Source organism: Copadichromis virginalis, linkage group LG19 (genome assembly GCF_057382275.1).
Source record: "Copadichromis virginalis isolate Kocher_CV1m ecotype Utaka linkage group LG19, C_Virginalis_male_GT1.1, whole genome shotgun sequence".
In the NCBI taxonomy this organism is placed as follows: Eukaryota; Metazoa; Chordata; class Actinopteri; order Cichliformes; family Cichlidae; genus Copadichromis; species Copadichromis virginalis.
This window is the reverse complement of record NC_140636.1, coordinates 15,137,044-15,154,490: the sequence shown is the minus strand read 5'-3', so window position 1 is coordinate 15,154,490 and position 17,447 is coordinate 15,137,044. Positions and strand designations below refer to the sequence as shown.

The 17,447-nt window shown below is 41.7% G+C and overlaps 1 protein-coding gene across 6 annotated transcripts in view; it reads left to right on the top strand.

Annotated features, from left to right (window-relative positions):
* The first annotated feature begins 5,023 nt into the window (after positions 1-5,023).
* Positions 5,024-17,447, top strand: part of dlgap2a (discs, large (Drosophila) homolog-associated protein 2a) — a 147,271-nt gene continuing 134,847 nt past the window's right edge. For 3 of the 6 annotated variants that reach the window (XM_085442584.1, XM_085442581.1, XM_085442580.1), the window contains exon 1: positions 5,024-5,303. The gene's annotated coding sequence lies outside the window, so the exon portion shown is untranslated. The remainder of the gene's footprint in view (positions 5,304-17,447) is intronic. The other 3 variants (XM_085442585.1, XM_085442583.1, XM_085442582.1) reach the window with 1 other exon arrangement.

Here is a 17,447-nt window from a genome sequence, read left to right as displayed (position 1 = left end):
ACTTTACCAAGCATGTTTCAAAATATGTGAAACAGTAAGATATATATAGATCATTTGATTTTGAGGACATGGTTCAAATTAGGCAATAGATTTTCATTTTTCTCCTTCCTTCCATGCATAATTCCCTCAACACTGAGTGGCCTTCATGGGGCTTCATCAAACAATGACAAACTGCCCAGAGCACATCAGTCCAATGCAACAAGACAGGTGAGACGTGTCTCCTTTGCACGTCATTTAGCCAAAGTCATTGGAGAGCAATGATAAGCCTGCTGGTGAATGGCTTGAATGAATGGTTAGATGTGGCCGCAAACCTCATTACGAGGACAAACTACGTTCGGTGGGAGGCTGATATCTCTTGCACAGGCGCACTTTGCAGTCTTGAATTTGAATAGAGAAAGGAGTAATGCTTAATGCCTTTCCCTCTGTGGGTATTGGCTTGTGTGGGACAGCGACCCGTGAAATGAATATTTTTGTGAGATGAGATTTGTTATACACAAAGAGGAAGTCCCGACACAGGAGAGTAGAGGTATTGTACGTTCACGACGTGTCGAGCTCGGAGAATGACAATACTTCCGAAAAAGGAAGAAGATGAAGAGATGGGAGGAAATAAACTGGGCTTACATAAGATTACACAGAGAATCTGAAGCGGTCTTTTTCTACCTGATGTAGCAGATTGTGCAAGTCTGTCAAGTGTTCTGCATAATTTTTTCTTCTGCAAATGCTTTGTGAAAGTAGCTGAGTGAACTAATGACTTGCTTAATGAACAGTGGTGATTTTAAAATAGCGCTACATTTATTCATAAGAAAATTGCTCTTCAGATATATATGCTTTTAGGAGAACGAGAGCTCCATTAGTCTTTCTCTGGAAGAGAGAAAGACTCTTTTTAAAAACATATTCAAAAATAAGCTGTAAACAAAAGCGCCCACAGCTCACTGTGATTAAACGAACTGATTTTTTAAAAATCCTTCTAAATACTGAAACTTGCAATAATAGATACAATGTATAATTTATAAATGCTTTATTGAGAATTCTTTTTTTTTTTTTTTTAAAGCAGGTAGTAGAAATAATGATGAAATATTTGGTGACTTGACCGAGTATTTAAGATTATGACTCTGAATGGCCTTCATGCCATGAAGAGGCTGCAGGCGGGTTGGGGATTTGGTGACACTGCGCTCTGCGTTTTTTTTTTTTGTTGTTGTTTTTTTGTTGTTTATCATTTTCCTAGTTTGAAAAACAAAATTGCAGATTGCAAACTAAATGTTGCAGTGCAATGAGCAGGATGCACGTGCAGACCAGCGTTATTAGTCCAGGGCGAACGTAATCGATCGCGTTCTTTTCCTACTTCACATTGAAAATTGATTTTTTTTTAATCTTGTAAATTTGTAGAAACCAAACAAGCACATATTTACAATCAGTCTTCATTGTCAGTCTTTCCATGTTGCACCAGTTTAGAGTTGTAACTTGTCTGAGGAGCTACATTATCATATATTCTACCTTCTGGACCAAATTGCTCCTGGAAAACATGAATATCTTTCGGCGAGGACGCTAATGAGCGCTTACACATATTGTAAGTATTTTTTCTGAGCTGCAGTTTCTCATCAGACTTTGTAAAATATAACAAATCGCTTTATTTCGCTCCCAAATTTTTCCTGCGCAAAGGGACTGAATCAAACTAAATAAGCGATTTTCTGACGAGGAGGCAACAGCCACAGTCAGAGCACGAGATGCTCGGCTGGTTAGCAGATGAACTGTGAGCTTCAAGGTCACACTTTTCCTTCCTGATTTCACACTTTGAGAAATCAAAGTTTATCTGATGGCTGTTTATCAAAATTTACTCCAGTGTTTTATTTCTGGCCAAATTCAATAAAGATGTTTAAGTATTTGTAATTAATGGTAAAAATGTGTTAAATTTAAAAGCAATTGTAAATCCTTTGACTGACTAACAAAGAGTTATTTTAGGTTGTAGAGCTAGCACCTTTATATATAATGTTCTTATATATAAATAAGGCTGCTGCTTTGTCGTTGATAGAGATGGACTTAAATATTCGACCTGTTGCTAGTAAAGTCATATAAAGGAATGCAAAGTGTGTAATGACATCGTCCAAAAATAACAGCAGCCAGGGGGCAGAATTGAGTTGACTGCAATCTACTGACATCTAGTTGTGAACAATTATACACTATACCTTTAACCACGCAAAAGCTAATGCTAATTATATATAATTATTATAGCTTAGTATTAAATGATCAATAAACATATTTTTAGTCCACTAAAACTTTTGAAAGGCTTGCAGGAAGAATATCTGAAGAAATCTTGAGCTTGGCAGTCAGTGCTGTGTTTTTGCTAAAACTGGGGAAGGAAAAAAAATAAAAAGATCATTTTGAGTCAAACAGCATTAATTTATGCAGTGAGAAACAACAACAGTTATTTTTACCACTAGGGCTGGACTATATCATACCGTTCACGGTAATACAGGTGTAATTTTGGGCAACGATAGGAAAATGAAATATCGCGATAGAACATGGTTAAAACGCACATACGCACATGGCGGCAACGCAGAATGAGGAGAGCGGAAGCGGATCGTTGAATGAAACTGATGAACCAGAACTGGTTTGTAAAAATGCTGCAGCTTCAGTGGTGTGGAACTGGTTTAGCTTTCGTCCGTCAGATACACAACAAAGCGCTATTTTTGGTAGCCCATGCTAGCGGGCAGTCGTTATTACCGTGTTGTTTGGAAAATACGGCACACTTAAAATCAATCCTTTGATTTTTCTGAAAGTCGACAGTGCCCCTTATAATCCCATGTGCCTTATGTATGAATTCTGGTTGTGTTTACTGACCTCGAAACGAATTTATGCACACGGCGCTCGAAAATCTATCAAATGTTTTAGTACGACTTTGCTAAGCTATGAAGCCGCACCGCTTGATGGATTGTCGGAGCATTACGGCTATCGTAGGCGGGAGTGATACGTACTGTGCTTCAACATAACATTACCGTATTGTGTGTGTATAACCTGTTTTTAAGTTATACATGGTTATGCTGAGGATATGTCGGCCAGTTTCCACTGGAAATGCCTTTTGGTTAAACTGTCAGCAAGGAATTTGCATTTGCACTGTTACATTTTTATATAACTTTAATGCACATAAAAAACAGCTGCTTGTTTAATACATTGATGGGATTTTTTGCACTAATAAAGTTGTGGAGTTGTAAAGTATCTTGTCTAGTGTCAGTTATATCGTCACTTATATCTTTATCGCAAATTTTCAAATGTGTATCACGATAAACATTTTTGGTCATATCGCCCTGCTCTGTTTACCACAAATAAGTCAGCACGGAAAGCCAATATTTGTAACATGTAACAATGCTTTTATGAAAACATCAGTCTCATAAAATATAATGTGTGCTGATGTCACTGTAACGTGTTATCAGCTTTAATAAATTAATAATATAAAGTTCATAAGTCCAGTATTGGTTTGTTAGCACGGTGGCTAGCACTGTCACCTCACAGGAAGAAGCTCCTGGGCCGCCAGGCTTGTAGACAAGCTGTGGACCCAAGTGCAGATGCCACCCGGAGGCGAGGAGTGAAAATGCAACAGCAGTGTTTTATTTACACAATGCAACAGATCAGAAGGAACTAAGGAAACCCTGGCGACGGTTGAAACTAAAGAATTCACTCAATTAAAGTATTTTGTTGGTGAGGCATTCAATGTAATATAGGAATTCTGAGTTGTGCCTCACTTCTAGTTCTCTTGAATGCTTTCATAGCTAAGGATAAGGTTTGTTTCTGACTTCCTGAATTAGCGTTAAAGGTTAGTCTGGTGTTTTCCTAGTTTCTTTGCCCTCTTAATAAAGCACGGTTTAAGCAATCAAATTCTCTGGTCACACTGGTCATGTCTCCGGGGTGCCCCCCGGTACAACAGCCGTCCCCCAGCTGTGTGTTTTGACAACCAATTTACAATAAAGATCAAATGAAGCTATGAAAACATGAATCCACCAGGTAACATGTGATCAAACGTTGCTCTGACCTCAGCTCATTATAAACCCAGACAAACAGCCATTCTGACCTTGTCGTGTCCCCTAGTGAGCTGCAGAACAATATCAGTATTTTGTATGTACCCACCTTTTCGGTGAGAGGGGATTGACTTTTTTCTGTGGGTTCATATATCTCCCCGCTCTACCTGGTCGAGCGCTGTTAGAATGCACGTGGGTTAGCTGGCCGGCTCTCTTGGCCAAGACTATAGATTTGGATTGACAGCTTTTCCATCCTGTCTGCCGCTGTTAATCATTGAAGGATTTCGGCTGCCGGCAGGCAGCTCTGCCAAGCGACCTTGAGCCCTGCTGGGGCCGAAGGACTCTAACTAAAAGCCTGTTCCCTTGTTACAGTACAGCAAGCAAGAGACACTTTAGCCAGGTGGCCCAACTGCTCCATAAGAGAGATTATAGCAAAATGTGCCACATTGTCAGAAAGAGTTTAACATGAATATCCATGTGCGGTTAATAGAATGAATACTCCTTGTGCATCATTTGACTTCCTGTGGGAATGCAGTGTCCGTCATCACCTTGGATCTCCGCTGTACAGATTTATATAGCTGGAAAATGACCGTGACAGCACAATAAAGAGAAATAAAGTAAGGAAACAAAAGAATATGACAGCTGTTGTTAGAGATGATTCAATAGTTTGTCCACAGCAACTCTGAAGAAGCTGGAGAATGATAGCAAACATGAAATATTTGTTGCCAAGAAGGGGAAAATATTAAATGTTGTGCAAAAGAGAAGTCAGATGGAGGTCGTGCAGCAGACATAAGCCTTTCACCACGTCCTACAACGATGCTCTGCTCTGTCTATGCTCTCCATAACTCTCCATCTGTATGAAAGCAAAAGAGCAGGATCCACACTCCAGTCCCAGGTTTTCGCTCCAGCCGTGCTTTTGGAACCAGCAGCAGTAAATGCCTGTTTTGCCTGCCTCGCTCCTCTCTCCCTCCCTCTCCTCCTTTTCTGCGCGCTACTCTGCTCTGCTGCAGTGGATGGTCCTCACGTTGCGCTCGCAACTCGTCTTAGTGGAGGAGATCTGAGCATCTCGCAGCCGTTTTGCCACCCTTCTTTGCCTTTTTAGCCGTTCCTTTTGCCAGCCCCTTACCTTTTCTCAGAAGGTTTGGATCAATGTGAGGCAAAAGTCATAGGATAGATGAGAGAGCTCAGGAAGTCTTTAATCTCATGCACTATGACTGTCTAATCTTCTGCTGTCTCCAGATGACAGAGAAGCTTGTGGTCCTAGATGCCTCCTGCTTTTAGACTGTGTGCCAGGTAAGTTGTTTCTCTGGCTTCATGTTCATTCATGTTCGTCATGTGTTTGTTGTGGCAGGTTACAGAGAAGCTCCGTTTACCCATTTCTCCCTGAAGGAGGCTGATATGTTGTCATGAGGAGATATGTTGGTGGAAGTTATGTACAAACACAAGTCCAACACAGGCTGTATGTAACATATGTGCACCTGTCTCCAGTTTTGTGCTTTTAATAGACCAGCTGAGCTTCTGTGCAAAAAAAAAAAATCCTGCAGCAACTTAAAACTGTTAGTTCAAAGACTGAGGCAGCTCTGTTTACCTCCTGGTGCTGTAAAATGGTTTGCACGTTCCACATGCAGCCATAAATGATGTGGACTGACGGTAGCTCCATAAATGTGTGTTTGAGTCCCTCACTGTGGTTTTTGGGGAGGGGAAGCAGTGGCAGAGGTAGTGCATACACAGTGCGGTGCAGCAGGGATGATAACAATGAGATTCTGTGACAGCGCTGTGAGGAGAGGGCACTGCTGTGGGTGTGTGAGTGTGTACATGTGGGTGTGGGGCAGTGTTGTATGTGTCTAATGTAAAGTTTCAGCGGGCTGGGCTCTGTGTGGGCGGCTTTTGTGAATGAAGTGCTTTTAGTCTGAATGCATGCGTGTGCATGCGTGCTTGTACTGTTGCGTGTGTGTTTCCCTTTCAACGCTATCGTTTGTCGCTGCTCCGCTCACTGTGGTTGTGCCCGTAAGGGCACGCGCTCTCTTTTGGGAAACACTCGTCCGCGGCGCAGCGCCGTCTCCTCATCAGGTATTGGGTGGCGTTCCGCTGTGGGTGGTGACTTGGTGACGAATTACAACCTGGGTTCCCAGGTTCTCACCTACTGGTGTAAATCAGCTGCTTGGTGGAGCGCAGAGCCACAGCAGCCAGTTAGAGGAGATGCTTTGGATGTTCACTGCTGCACTGCAGACAGACTCTCACACTGAATCTACTTAGAGACACGATGTTATTCAGCCACAGACAGCGTGGGCTCAGTAAAGAGGCTCTTTATCTATCACTTCACAGTATTTAAACAGATGGTTGTAATCCAAAGTGACATCCAGCAGGCTGTGTGGTGTTTTTGCAGATGCAGGTGGACCGATCCCCGGGGAATTATCACCCATTGTACAACTGTGCACATAATGCCACTATGCTAAGTAATGACATAATCTAAACGTGTGAACTATAAGCACTAAATGCTTCTTCTGGCTCGTCTGCCATGCCCTCCCCCCGGGCAGTGCTCACTACTTGTACAGGATTTTCCTCACACATGTACTCTGTTGTATATTATTATTGTGTATAATGCTGCAAGCTGTGTGTGCATGTATCAGGACTCCATGTCACACTGAAGTGTCACTGTACTGCAGCTGTATGCATTCACCCTCAGCTCACCTGCTTGATTTTCAGCCTTTGCAGTTAAAACAGGAAAAAAAGCAACCAAGTGACTCAATGCATGGAACCAGTTTAAGTGTCAGTGAATTTCAGTTCATGTTCCAGACCCATAGATAATTGAGTTTCTTCATGGATCAGTAGAGTACATGAGCACACATATGCAAAGCTTGAAGACTTCAAAGTCACAAGTTTCCTTACTAACCATAATGAAGGAATGTGTCTTTTTGCCATATTTATTAGACCAGAATAAAATGCAGCAGCAGAATTTATAACAGTATCCAAAGAAAAACAAATTTAACTCCATATTCTGTAAATTGAACATTAACTCATTCTTAAACTCTTAAACTCTTCAAACGAACGCAGTGACTACAGATAAGATTACACAATCTGCTCTTACCTCTCTTTTACTTAATGCGCTTTAATGTGCCTCCATGATTAGCACGTGTTTAAACACGCGCTTCCACTCATCACCTTCACAAACTGTTTTGCACAAAGCCCAAGTAATGAAACACAAGCTGCCAGCATCTTTGTGAAGCAGTTTGCACTGATCTTTTGCTTTAGTATCAGAAGTGGATCCACCACCTGCACCGACACCATCATTTCCCATATTTTGAAAGGTTCATGCATGTTAATAACAACACCCATGTATAAACCAGCTTCATGCTCTGCTAAGCTGCTGGGCCATTACTTTATTCAGTACCAATTTGTTTTCGGCAAGCACTAAACTTGAGAAATCGTGTTTGTAGTATGTCACCTGGCTTACAATAACACGGAGAATAGTAGATTGTCTTGTCAGATAACTGCTCGGTGTGGCTTGTCCCTTTCAGCACCCTTAGAGGAAATTAGGATGAAGCAAGAATTAGACAGATACAGCTGTTAGCCCCGCAAAAACCATTTTATTGCACAAAATGTTTTTTATTTTTTTACACAATGATAATGCTGTTTCCTGAGGATGATTGGCGTGGCCTGTGTTTGGGCTGAGGTCTTTTTATCTTAGCTAGTTTGGCCGTTTCACTTCTGTTTGATGCACCGTCTCAAAGCGCCTGCATGAATTAAGCAAATGTTTTCCAGAAGAAGCCAGTAAAGAATGAAAAATGGACCAGTGGGTATTATTTTACATGCTGTGGTAGGACTCGACTTAAGCGGGCAAAGAAGTGCAGGAGACTGATGCTGTCCAGTGTAGCAAGTGATTTATTCACCATTTTGTGGCCCAAACAATATTTACAAAGAAACAAATAAGAAACTCAACTCTATAATTAACTCAGTTCAAATAAACATAACTGAACTTAAATCAACGGAAATTAAGGTCAAACTGCACACAGCTACACTGACCTGAACCTTTCTCCTAAAACACCTGAGTTCTTCTGCTTAAATAGTCCACTTAACCAAACAATTTCTCCTCTGGACTATTCCATTCAGTAGGTAGGTAAGATGAACGTGATTATATTCAAACGTCTACTACTCCTCTTTACTGGCAACATAAACTCTGGTGTAATCAATACATATTACAACAATAAATCTATTTCTTCTCAAACCCTCTAAAATCAACTTTATAAAATTATAAGAGTTCTTCCCCTTCCCCCAGCAGGTATAAAGCAGGAAGTAAAACTACATTTCCTCCTTTTGTTTCTGCAAGACAGGTAGGTAAGGTAAGTTTAAACAATACAAATTAACAGTTGAAATAAAGAACATGTTAACTTAACAAACTTGTAGGAATTGATTTAAACCAAGATGTTATATAATCTGTAAAAGTGCAAAACATAAACAAACCCGGGATAGTAGATGTTTGCCTATTGCAGATTACATGTGAAATATGGTTAAATCAAAACAAGAATGTTAACTAAGAATATAGACAAATGGTCTTCTCACCCACTTTGTCACACATGCAAAATGATAAGTGCAGTAAAGATTGCACAGAAGCCTTCTGAGTGATCTTGGCGGTTCGCGTCAGATACAATCAAACACTTAAAACAGTCGCCGGCTGTAAACAAATCAGAGGGAACATGACAGCATGGAAGGATTCCTGCAGCCTATCATCTCTCTGTCTTGACATGTAGCTGCAGCAGTATGGAATATCACCATCAGCACATTGTAATGTCAATCATTTCCTTCTACTGTACTGCATATTAGGAAACTCCATAATGGCTGTAACAAGGAGCTTTTAATTTAATTGTGCAAAGGCCTGGCAGTCAGACGCTGTGCAGGAAGCGAGGGAGCTTGAAATGATTATTCGCCTGCAAAGGTTGCAGACAGGTTTTGGAAAACACTGATGCTACAGTAACAAATCAAGTTTGCAGTGCCCAGATTTCAAGGTTGGAGGTTGATTTTCAAAAAGGAAAAATATTGCCACAGTCCAATAGTGACCAGTTACTGGAACGACAGAGAAGGAGAGGAGAAGTGGTTGCATACATTTAATGCGGTACAGCCTCGGGGACTTTACTGCAAAGGAATGCATTCCTCTGAAGACTTCATTTGTTATGCATCATCATTTCAGCAGCTGACATGGATGAAAGCTGTGGCCGGGCTGTGCTTAGGATAGTCGCTGAGGATAATGCTCCGGATGAACGTGTGAACTGACGCACAGATGGTGGCCCGGCACCGACAATAAGTCACCAGTCAGTGCGGGGCATCCCACTTGCTGCAGATGATGAGCTGCTGATATGAGTTGTGTCCTTTTTGTTGGTCGTGAATGTGTTTGCGTGAGGCATGCTATCTAATGGGATAATGGCTTTGCTGGGATAATGGTTTTGACTCCAATCAGAGTCCAGCTGACTCCATCAGCGCTCTCATTTTGGAACACTTACCCAAAAACACACATACACAAGAACACAGGCTGGATGCTATTGAGGTTCTGAGCAGCCGCCTCTTCAGAGGAGGCTTCTCTCCCAACAGAGAATCTTGAACTGAGCCCAAAAACAAAAATAAGAGAAGAAGAAAGCCTTCTGTTCTTCTTCTGCCTTGGCATCTCTCCCCCTTCTCCTTCTCTGTGTGTCTGTCACTCACCAGCGCTCTCAGTCCACTATAGCTCTGCTTTTATCGCTCTCTCTCTCTGTCCCTGGGCAGTCAATAGGTTGCACTGCATCCTGAGTCCGTGCCAGAGCCCAGCCTCTGAGCCACAGGTAAAGCATTAAAGCCAAATGACTCATGCACTGAAACAGAACAAGCTCTTTGCTACTTGAAAGCACTGCTTGGGCTTGCTTCTTAAAAGTTTCACCTGAATAAGCTGCTCCAACTGCGATGCTTTCTCCCTTTAGCTGCACCGACAGTTAGCTGACACACCTTTGTGCCTCAAAGTCAAAGGATGAGGTAGCACAAAGGGCTGTGTGTGTGTGTGTGTGTGTGTGTGTGTGTGTGTGCGTGTGTGTAGAAACATGAATTACAGTTTTTGTTTTCTTTGTTTTTTTAGAATTATTAGGTGGAGAATAAAAATAACTTACCGTTTATCGTTATTACCATTAACACGACGTCTTGAGACGGATCACTCTGATGCTGCATTCACTTGTTGTTCTGCTAAACTCAATAAATGTGCCCTGTAAGTAAATCGACCTGACTTTACTGGACTCGGAGTTTAAATAGGCAATTTGGTCAGATCACAAGTGCAATACAGTATTAAGCTGATTATTGCACAGAACTCATTACACTTGGCTTCCTACCTTTCTAGCTTATTAGAAAAGAACATGAATAACCAGTTTATATAAAATTATTTTAAATCCACGCTAATGCACAGTCATGCCAGTGCCTTCACTTTGTAGCTCTGGTTTAGCTAAGATTTGGATCTTTGCTCCTTCGTTCACATATTTCCATCATATATTATGGGTGAGGTTGGGTTATATTTAGGCAGCCTGGGGCTATTTGGTACTTGGACTGCTCTGTTAATTTAAAGCACCTTAAATGCAGTTTAATGTAGTATTTCATCATCACATTGTCATCGATTGGGGAGACTTCATTGCCATGGCAATGATAATAACCAGCGTCAGCGCGAAGCTGAGAAATTAACAACTATGTGACGTTTTATTGACTCATACATCCACCTGGGCTCCCTCTGGTTACACCGCACAGATCAGAGTGATTATTACTCCAGTAAATATTAAAATATGTCATTTTTGGGAATTTGCCAGAATGACTAATGCTCTTCTTCATGTGAGAACAGTTTTATTTCAGAGAGCCACTTCTGCGTTATCCTCTTGTCCCCCTGCTGTCCTGGAGATGTGTCATCCAGTGCAAAAACCTTCGTTTGAAGCAAAAAAGTTCACTTTGACATTACAGACGAGTGTCCAGTATGTTCCCAAAACATAGAAAATGTGATTAATTGGGGAAATGCTCACAGTATAATTCAAAAACAATAAAAATGTGTATAACCTATGGGCTCAAAATGTGGTCATAAATATTTTGTACTTGTAAATCGGTTTTGTACTTGTAAAAAAAATTTGTCCATGCGTAAAAAAGATTTGTGTGTGTAAAAAAGATTTGTGTGTGGACTTAGCCCAAAAAAACCCCTGCAAGTTACAAGTACGAATTTTGACCCTATTTTTCTTCCTTTAAGCTGATTGGTCAATGTCATGTCAATCATAAATTAAACAATCCAATCAGAGAACAGATGGGTTTGGCTGTCGGAGGGGCACTTTTTTGAACTGCAGGTCCTTGAAGGGTAATCTCTATATAAATATCCGATAGCAGTTAGGTCCCCTTACTTTCAGCAGCTGTTGAAAGGATAAAGTTGTGGTATGTCAGTGGTTAGAAATACCATTATTACTTTAGGATTGCCACAACGTCAGGGCTGACCCGGGACCACTGCTGTGAGTCACAGTGCGCAGCATAAAAGTCCGTTCACATCGGACGCAGGATGTGCTGCTAATGCTAATTGCTAACTAAAAGCAAAGGATCCAGAATTTGTTGCTGGCTGCTGAGCTCTGTGGGTTTTTGCAGCAGCTCTACCTGTACTAGATGCACCTGCTCCTTGTCGTTTTTATCTCTGACTTTATGTGAACTACAAGAGTTTGTGGGGTTTTTTTGCTAGTTCTTCAAATGTTCAATAAAAACATATATGCTAATTCATAACGAAGAAAGCTTTGTAATGAAAACACTGCGCTGCCGCCCCCCCCCCCCCCCCCCCCCGCGTCCGCAGCGCTGTTGAAAAGGCTGTGGAAGTCCCTGTATTAAACACGTAGTCCTGTGACAGAAAAATCACCAAACTCGGACGACCACAGACTGTTTTCCTTCATGGTGATGAAGGAAAACGCTGGGTTGGCATGTAAAAGGGCATTTATTCCCTTCAAAGACCAGGGGCCCGTTCTTCGTACGTCGCTCACTACATCCAAGATCAAATGACACATCCAAGACCAAACCATCGCGCTAACCGTGAGCTCGCTAATCCGGTTCCCCGAACACACCTGTTGTTGACGATTAGTACAGCTGGACGCAGTAATGTGACATCACTGGGTGTCGTAAAAGGGGCTACGCATCGATAGTAGAAACATTGATCGGCAACCCGCTGATTGGTCGGCGAAAATGTCGGTATTTTCCGGCAGCAGAGCAAGAACCCTTGATTGAGGGATTTCAGGAGTTTCAGAGTTTAATTAAAACGCAAGGGAACACTGCAAAGGCTGCAAAAGCAAGGAGAGAGGGCTGGCAGGAAGTTGCTGACAAATTAAACTCGTAAGTAATTCAATAATAACAATAATAATGGAGTGGGTTTATATAGCGCTTTTCAAGGCACCCAAAGCGCATGACAATACCACTATTCAGTCACTTTATTATTTATTCATAGATTTATTATATTACACTATATTATCCAATATTATATTACATTATATTATATTGTTATATTATATCCTCTTTCACATTAGAGCCACAACAGGACCCACTAGAACATGGGAACAAGTAAAAGTGGAATATAGGAATATTCTACAGAATGGTAATATTTATCACTTATATTGCTTTTCGTCTCTTGGAAAGAGACCCTGGAATAATCTGTTTGTTTGTTTATAATAGCAACCAAGAAAAGGGCAGAGCAAAAAAAAGACAGGTGGTGGTCCTGCACCCCCTCGTCAACAAGTTGGTTAAGTAAATAATATCCTCACGGGAATATCAATATCTCTCAATGAGCACACTGTCGCGCTGAGCTAAAGGATCCTGTCTGTCCCGCAATATACGCTGGATTCTGAGGACTCTCCTTATCTATCTTGCACCTTCCGCAATGGGTTTCTCGCGTAAACGGACAGGACATGGCTGCGACAGACTTCCCAAATCCACCTTTGCTTTTATAGCCGTGGTCTCTCATCTTGATTACACGAAGTGATTTGCAATTACTACTCTGAAATATGAATTACATCTGTAATAATCACATACATGTAATAGAATGTTAATAGTACATTTCCCTTTTTTAGGAAATGACCTGTATGTATCTGTGTGACATCAATAAAAGGATCAAGTGCTGCATTATCTTTAGTTACATTGATGTTATTTATTTATGGTGAAACAGTGGTGGAATATCGCTGTTGCTTTCGTATAAATGAAGCGGACATACCTGCGTGGCCGCGATCTAATCCTGTTTACATAAAGTAAACCTGCTCCCGAGCAGGTTTACGCTTACGGCTCTGTTGCTATGACAGCAAGTCCCGGATGAGTTTCGGGGAACCGAACGATCCAAGATCACGCGAAATCGTCAACAATCTAATCCAGCTAACTTACTTAGCGAGGTACGAAGAACAGGCCCCTGGGGTCCGTTTTTCGTACCTCGCTAAGTAAGTTAGCTGGATTTGATTGTTGACGATTTCGCGTGATCCTGGATCGTTCGGTTCCCCGAAGCTCATCCGGGACTTGCTGTCATAGCAACAGATCCGTAAGCGTAAACCTGCTCGGGAGCAGGCTTACTTTATGTAAACAGGATTAGATCGCGGCCACTCAGGTATGTCCACTTCATTTATACGAAAGCAACAGCGATATTTTACCACTGTTTTACCATAAATAAATATTAGCAATGTAACTAAAGATAATGCAGTACTTGATTCTTTTATTGATTTCATACAGATACATACAGGTCATTTCCTAAAAAAAGGGAAATGTACTATTAATCATTCTATTTCATGTATTTGATTATTTCAGATGTAATTCATATTTTAGAGTAGTAATAGTAAATTACTGCATGTAATCAAGATGAGAGACCACGGCTATAAAAGCGAAGGTGGATTTGGGAAGCCTGTCGCAGCCATGTCCTGTCTGTATACGCGAGCAGCCCATTGCGGAAGGTGCAAGATTGATAAGGAGAGTTTTCAGAATTCCGCGTATATTGCGGGATAGACAGGATCCTTTAGCTCAGCGCGACAGTGTGCTCATAGAGAGATATCGATTTTCCCGTGCGGGTATAATTTACTTAACCAACTTGTTGACGAGGGGGTGCAGGACCACCACCTGTCTTTTTTTTGCTCTGCCCTTTTCTTGGTTGCTGTTATAAACAAACAAACAGATTATTTCAGGGTCTCTTTTCAAGAGACTAAAAGCAATATAAGTGATAAATATTACCAGTCTGTAGAATATTCTTATATTTCACTTTTACTTGTTCCCATGTTCTAGTGGGTCCTGTTGTGGCTCTAATGTGAAAGAGGATATAATGTAATATAATATAATAAATTTACCCTACCGCCTACTGGTGATGGCCAGAGGGGCCGATGGCGCGATATGGCAGCCTGGCTTCTGTCAGTCTGCCCCAGGGCAGCTGTGGCTACAACCGTAGTTTGCCTCCACCAGTATGTGAATGTGAGCGTGAATGAATAGTGGCATTGTAAAGCGCTTTGGGTGCCTTGAAAAGCGCTATATAAATCCAATCCATCATTATTATTATTATTATTATTATTAAATTACTTACGAGTTTAATTTGTCAGCAACTTTCTGCCAGCCCTCTCTCCTTGCTTTTGCAGCCTTTGCAGTGTTCCCTTGCGTTTTAATTAAACTCTGAAACTCCTGAAATCCCTCAATCAAGAGTTCTTGCTCTGCTGCCGGAAAATACAGAGCGCGCTCCTTCGACATTTTCGCCGACCAATCAGAGGGTTGCCGATCAATGTTTCTACTATCGATGCGTAGCCCCTGTTAAGCCACCCGGTGATCTCACATTACTTCATCCAGCTATACTAATCGTCAACAACAGGTGTGTTCGGAGAACCGGGATAGCGAGCTCAAAGTTAGCGCGATGATTTGATCTTGGATGTAGTAAGCGAGGTACGAAGAACGGACCCCTGCAGTTCAAAAAAAGCGCCCCTCCGACAGCCAAACCCATCTATTCTCTGATTGGAATGTTACATTTGTGATTGACACGACATTGACCAATCAGATGAAAGGAAGAAAAATAGGGTCAAAATTCGTAGTTTTAACTTGCAGGGTTTTTTTGGCTAAGTCCACACACAAATCTTTTTTACACACACACAAATCTTTTTTACGCACGCACAAATCTTTTTTATGCATGCACAAATCTTTTTTACGCAGGCACAAATCTTTTTTACGCATGCACAAATCTTTTTTACACACACAAATCCTGATTTACAAGTACAAAATATTTATGACCACATTTTGAGCCCATATATAACAGGCTGTCTGTTAGAGTTGTACTGAATGCTACACAGTCAGTGTGTATTACTGTGTGCTGCACAGGCTGCTTTCTCCATGCTAAACATCATGCACTCATGAGTGTGAAATATCCGCCACCTAAAGTGTGTCAAATACAGTAATGATGCAAGACCATCATCCAGCTCGTTTCTTCACTAAAGTTTAAATTGCCGTGTTTGTTTGACACCGCAACGCAGGGCCTTGCTCCCTTAGTTGCCATGGAGACACCATTAGGCAGTGGTGCCGCAACGATTTTTGTATTTCTTTGCATAACCCCATGCCAAACCGTGCTGGTTCTCGGGGACTCGCCCGTGCCAACCGCGTGCGTGGGTGGATAGATGGGTGCACGTGCATGTTTTTGTGACTGAGAGCGAGTGGGAGAGAAAAGAAGAAAGAGATCAAAAAAAGGTGGGAGGGATTGAGAAAATTAACACAAAAAAAGGGGCGAAAGAATGACAAGGAGAGAAATGAATGATGGAGTGCACTGGAAACGCACCCACGCACGTGCACTGGCATATACGTGCTGATCAGACACACAGTAGCTGTGCACGTACACCCCCCAGCAGCCATGACTGGAGTACACGCGTGCGAGTGAGCACGGTGACTGTGTGGGTGGAGGGATGCCGCAACAGTGCATCTTATTTTGCCTTCAGTTTGATCCCTGCAGCCCCCTCACGGGAGCTTCTCACTGCGTTACTTCAAGCCGGTTCACATGGTATGATGCCAAATGCAAACTCGCTTCCAATTTTGTCGCGGACGAGAAGCTGATAATGACTCCAGTGGTTTTCAGATTCCTGAAAAGTGTAACGACTTGTCTTATGAGAGGAATGGCTACATATTGATGTATGGCACAGTGCAGCATAAAAAGGGCTCATTCAGTTACTCGTGCGTAGGAAATGACTTCTCTTCATAGGCTTAAACTAGTCCCATAAGACTATTTCCCTTAATGCAAATAATTATTGGAGAGGACCAATTTTTTTTTTTCGCAAGCTGCAGCTGTTTCCTGACGTTCATTACTGAAAGACAGATCAGCCTGATTTCTTCTTCTGCTACAAGTCTGAAGTGAGAATGACTGAAGAGAGATGTGTTAATCAGATGCGATGTGTTAAAATATTATGTTTCTGCAGGACAAATCTGGCTTACCAGGTTTGCATGATGTCTGAAGAGACTTTCAGCCTAATATTTTTAATATGTGCACAGTGAAATCTTCTGTGTTGCATTGTCTTGCATGCATTGTTGCTTTTGGTCAGCAGATGACACTGTTGGACACATTTCATGAAAGCACTGTAAATGTGGCACGGTGCTGTGGTGGTTAACACTGGAAGGTCTTGGGTTTGAATCTATGAGCTTGGGTGAGGTCTTCAAGTGTGGGGTTTGCGTGCACTCCCCGTGCCTGCATAGGTTTTCTCTGGACACTCCAGCTACCTCCCACAATCCAAAGACATGCATGTTGGGTTGTCTGGTCATTTTAAATCGGCCATAATAGGGTGTGAGATTGTGAGTGGCTGGCTGACCTCCGCGTTGGCCCTGCAGTAGATTTAGTTTAGTGTTTTTGTTTTTGCCTTTTCAGTTTGGACTCAGTGGCTCGATGGTGTAGTGGTTAACACATTTGCCAGCACATGAAAGGTCTGTCATAAAAACCCAGCCTCGGGGGACACAAGCACAGACAAATAGGAGGGTTGTGAGAAGAACAACATCCGGCGTAAAATCTGTGCCAAATTATACGTGTTCATCCATCTGCTGTGGTAACCCTTTGGGAAATAAGGGAGCAGCCAAGAGTTAATTTTAATGGTTTAATTTCCCTTTCCTTTTATTAGTTTTAGCATTAGTTCAGCTACTTTCATTATTGTTGTAATAAACGTGGGTGGTATTGATTAGCAGCAGATTTAAGTTCTGAAGAGAAAATAATAATACACATTAGTCACATTAGTTCTGCTGGTTGTGTAGAAATAAAAATACACCCAACTGACTAAAACTGAAGACATTTCCCTTAATTTTTTATATGTACATTTGTTTATTGTATTTTGATTTGTCACAAGATCAGCAGTGTAGTGTGTGATTCCACCATGTGATATAATGTAGAGATGGAGACCAAAGCTGTGGCGCTTTGGTAGATGCATATGAAAATAGACGAGCTGGTTTTCTCTC